Source organism: Motacilla alba, chromosome 19 (assembly GCF_015832195.1).
Source record: "Motacilla alba alba isolate MOTALB_02 chromosome 19, Motacilla_alba_V1.0_pri, whole genome shotgun sequence".
Lineage (NCBI taxonomy): Eukaryota > Metazoa > Chordata > Aves > Passeriformes > Motacillidae > Motacilla > Motacilla alba.
Window position 1 is genome coordinate 11,072,530 of NC_052034.1, and position 5,079 is coordinate 11,077,608.

General features: G+C 46.2%; 1 pseudogene; it reads left to right on the top strand.

Annotated features, from left to right (window-relative positions):
• The first annotated feature begins 1,881 nt into the window (after positions 1 to 1,881).
• On the top strand, positions 1,882 to 4,877 carry LOC119709840 (annotated as a pseudogene).
• Positions 4,878 to 5,079: the final 202 nt, after the last annotated feature.

The window sequence follows — 5,079 nt, forward strand, 5'->3', positions numbered from 1 at the left end:
TGGAATCTCATGTGAAATATCGGAGCACAGTATCCCCTCAAGTGATGCACGAGGTGAAGGTGGACAGACCTGGTGGATGTCTAACAGAAATTTCTGGCATGACCAGGTGACAGACTGTTCCTGCAGGGCTTGGCTTCAAACCCAGTAAGTATTAACAACCCTGAGAAAAATCCTTATCAGTAGCTTTTGTCAATTTTGTGGAATTCATTGTGAACACCAGCAGCTGAGAACTCATCACTGAAGCGCAACAGCTGGCACATGAGAAGAGGTGTCTGTGGAAGGAGGCAAGCAAACCATAAATTTCCAGAAACGGGTGAGTTCTGCTGTTAGGATTGACTGCTTCACCTTGCTGACAAACAGAGCTGGGCTGCAGGCAGAGATGCCTTGTACCTTCCATCAGCAAAGGCTGGGGCCAAGGTCAACAATCTTTCCCAGGGGTGTGAAACATAAACTTTAAAAAATTTAAAGATTTTAGAGAAGCTAAGATTTTAGTTAGAGATGAGCTTTGTTGTAGCTAATTAAAACAAATAGGTAGGTCTTGATGAAGTTAAGAGTTAGTAGTTAACTAATAATTGATTGCTTGTCAACACAATGTTTGGTTAGCTGGGTTTATTATGAAGAATATAGAAACTGACAAATAGCTTTGAGGAACATAAGACAATTGTGGGCCTCCTCTGTTCTGAAACCAATTGAAGACAAGGAATGGGAGTTCTTCCAAGGGTTCATTTGTCATATTTGCATTGAAAAGGTAGAAAGGTCAGAACGAGGAAGACTACATTTACTTCCTCATTTTGGGACCCTCCCCATGTAAGGGACCACTGACTCATTTCAAGGAACACACTACACGTGCTAAATAGCTTTTGAACTAATGACCATATGAAGCGGGGAATGGGATGTACCAAAATCATGAATATGTATTTGTATTTTGGGTATTCAATACTTGCATAGATAAAAGAGCTTTGTAATCACCTGTAAACCACAGTGTGTATTTGGGAGCTATCCCGCACGCTGCCCGGCTTCGTAATAAACATACACTTTCTAACTTTAAACTGTTAGAGAGTTTTTGTCTGTCACAGTTGGATATCGGTACTAGATCAATATCCATATTTTAATAAATCAGGTGGTCTCTGACTCCTGGATGCTTTGGGGCAGCTCTGAACAAAAACTTTGTAGTCATGCAGTGCCGCTTTCCCTACACTCCCCGTTCTCATCCCATATGTCCTGAGGGGGAGAAAACAAGCTCAGGAGGGCTCTGCTGACCTGCTCTCCCTCACTGGGTGTGGGTGGGCATCACCCCAGCCCAGGTGCTTTTTCAGAGAGCATCTCCATCTCCACAGCCAATATATCAGGCAGCAGCTGCAACTGTTGGGTCACATCTGTGCAGGGTATTTTGGTAAATCCTCAGTACCAGGCTAGAATCTCTTCTTTCTTCCCCCCTACTTTCAGTCCCCATTTTCATCCAGTGCTTGGGTAGCACCAGCAGGTTCTCTGCACTGACCTGCTGGCTGACCCTAGGGGCCATGGTCCTGGTAGGTGTTATCAGAAGCTTTTCTTGGTTTTGTAGAATCCTGTGTGAACTCCAGCAGCTGGGAACCCTTACTACAGACACACAACAGATGGTGCATGAGCAGAGGTATCCACAGAGGACAAACAGACCATAAATTTCCAGGAATGGATGAATACTGCTATTTGATTAGCTGCTTCACCTCACTGATGAGCCCTGTATAACATCAGGGTTGGCCATGCTGCCACCAGACCAGACCTACTCAGCTCCCCACTCCACAGGGTCCCAACAGAGACAGCATGGGTGACTGTGGGATGGGATGGGATGGGATGGGATGGGATGGGATGGGATGGGATGGGATGGGATGAATTCTGTGTGCAGCTGGGCATTCCAGCCTTTCTTTCCAAAGTCCTAGGCCCCTGTGCTTTGTTTATCCCTCCTGCAGTTGCTCCCAAGTATCTTTAGGTACCAGCAATGCCCGCAATCCAACATGTCAGTTCTCCTCCAGAGGATTCACATTCCCAAATTCACTGTGTATCTTCTTTCTCCAGCTGCTCATCACTACAGTCCTCTGTTCTTCACCTTCCTGCCAGCCCTGCTATCCCCATATCTTGCTCTGCACATTGAAAACCTCGAGAGATGGGTAAATTTAGAAGAAATTGTTAATATCTGTTCTGATGGGCCTCCTCCTGGTATGTGTTCTCTGTCTTATATCCCTGAACTCTGTTCATCCAAATATCAGGAGCCCTCTCCTCTGTACAGAAAGGGAGATGTGGATAATAGTCATGTAGAAATAAAAGGATCCTGATCAAAGCTTCCTCTAATTTAATATCTTAACCAAACTTCACCAGATATGGTAATTCGGCCTTCTTTGTTACTGACAAGGTTGTATGTGGCAGCTTTTTCTAGACAGATTGTTTCTCTTCCTTTATGTATTCTCTTCCCATATATATTTGTATAGTTCATTCATAGCCCTGAAGCTTCAGAGAGACTTTGTATAAGTGACGAACCAAAATGCTTTCTGAAGCTTGCATGTGGCTAAATAGTCCCAAAACTTCATCACACTACTGATGGAGGTCACAATTCCAGAGACTGTCAGGGAAACAATCTTACTGAGATGGGTGCTGGGATTTCTCTGAAACAGAGCATTGTTCTCTCATAGCTATGAGCTCCCTTACACTGAAGGCTTCTGGAGCTCTTTATGGATTGAACGAACACATGAATCCTTCATCATTGAACGAACACATGAAACCTTCATCACAGCAGGTTCACAGCAACACCTTCCATCTGTTTGATCTTGGTCTAAAAGCACTCATGGTGTGATTTTCCTCTCAATCCTTCTCTCTCTGCACGTATTTCTACTCATCACTACTATCCTGAGTAACTTGTTCAAGTGGTAAGTGTCCCTGCTTATAGCAGGAGGGTTGGGCTAGGTAGTCTTTTAAAGGTCACTTCCAACCTAAACTATTAATGATTCCATGGTTCTACTCAGATATTCTGCCTGCTCCTTGCCGAGAGGAGCAAATAGGCAACTGCTTAATGGCTGCAGCATTCCCATTCCTAGTCTCTGGTGCCTTTGAAGTTTTTTCAACCAAAAACTACCACACAGGAAGAAAAATGAGCCAAGTGGCATCATTGAAATGCTCTACAAAAAACTCAGTGCTGCAAATAATATCCTGTGGGGGGTGGACTTATCTCTGTGCTGTGGCACAGGGCTGCTCTTCTCACTCCTTGTTTTCCTGATGCAGATGAAGCTGGAGGGATCATCCAGCAGAACCAGGCAGCTGATCCTCAGCAGGCACAGGGCTGCAGCAGTAAAGACCCACATCCCCCAGGGAACAGGGAGAGGTGTAGAGAATGAAGGCACAGTGGTGGTGGGTTGGCAATCAGCCTGGGGATCAGCTAGCCCAGCACTTCAGCAGAACTCCAAGTACTCCTCCAAAGTTGAAGGCCACTGAAGGTGGGTGGGGTCAGGTTGGAAATGGGGAAGAAATGTCAGACAATGAGGGTGGTGGGGACCTGGCACAGGTTGCCTAAAGAAGCTGTTACTGCCCCATCCCTGGAAGTGCCCAAGTCCAGGTTGGATGGGGCTTGGAGCAACCTGGTTTAGTGGAAGGTATCCCTGGCCATGGCAGCGGGGTGGAAAAAGATGGGCTTTAAGGTCACTTCCAAGCCAACCCATTCTGGGATTCTGTGATCTCAGAGGACTCTACTGCCATTACTTTGCTGCCATTACTCTGCTGCCACAAGTCCACAGAGGATGTCCCTTCTCAGTTCCAGGATGTCCCTGGGCTTTCACAGCCATCCACAGGGTCTAATGCTAAGGGAATGAGGTTTCCTCCTTCTCAACCCTAGGGATGCAGTGGATGCCAGGGTTGCAGGGACAGCAGACTTGGGATGTTGTGCACTGGTTCTCCAATGTTCTCTCATGCCCCAGGTTGGCCCAAGGACTGCAGTGAACTCCCTGGTAGCAGCGCCAGTGGCATCTACATTATCCAGCCCACAGGACAGCAAACCATCGTGGTCTACTGTGAGATGAACAGGGAGGATGGAGGCTGGACTGTCATCCAGAGGAACCACAGAGATACTCCAGTCAGCTGAGATGAGTCCTGGAGCACCTACAAGCATGGTTTTGGGAATGTACACACTGAGTTCTGGCTGGGCACTGAGTACATTCACCAGATCACCTGGCAGAAGGTCTACCAGGTCAGATTTGTCATCTGGGATGCTTAAAATAACATGAAGCTTGCAGACTACAACCTGTTCAGCCTGGATGATGAGTCCCAGAGTTACCAGCTGAGGCTGGGAGTGCACTCGGGGACAGCGGAGGATGCCATGGCCTGCAAGGACATGACCACCATGCACAACACATGAAGTTCTCTGCTAAAGATTGGGATCAGGACACTTCTAGTGGGAACTGTGCCGCCAGCTCCAGGGGTGGCTGGTGGTACTCGGCATGTTACTCTGTGTGTCTGAACTTCAAAGGGGCCATGACATGGGGCAACCTGTGCCCGGGGCACTGCAGAGCCTTGGCCATCCTCATCAAACCCACCACCTACTGCTAGTTGCATTTTCATTTCCTTTCTGTCCAACCTGGGGCTAATTCTGGCTCTCCAAAGACTTGGAGCAAAGCAAAACCAAAGTGGGTATACCACAGGGTCTTTGCAGAGGTTGGTTACATGTAGCTATTGAATAAATTAAGGCATTTTAAATTTTTTCTTCCTCCTGTAGATTTTCTCTACTTCTCAACTGTGCCTGTGTCCTCTAGTTCAGAGTCAGATAATTTAAATTACATTAATAATAGAAACAGTCTCTTGGAAACTCAGAAGTTTCCAGATCAGTAGTGCGCTTTATACAACATGTGAAATGGTCAACCCAGTAGACTTCTGTGGCTTTGTCAGTTAATTTACATCCTTAGTTTCAGGAAAACTACCTAATTTTTACTGAAGATCTTGCTCAAGATACTAAAGTGCACAGACAACTTCCCACTCTGAACCTCCTGCATGTAAAGCTTAATAGATATTAATTAGTCAAATAAATTGGTATTCAAAGAACTGTCTGAATTGTGAAAGTCT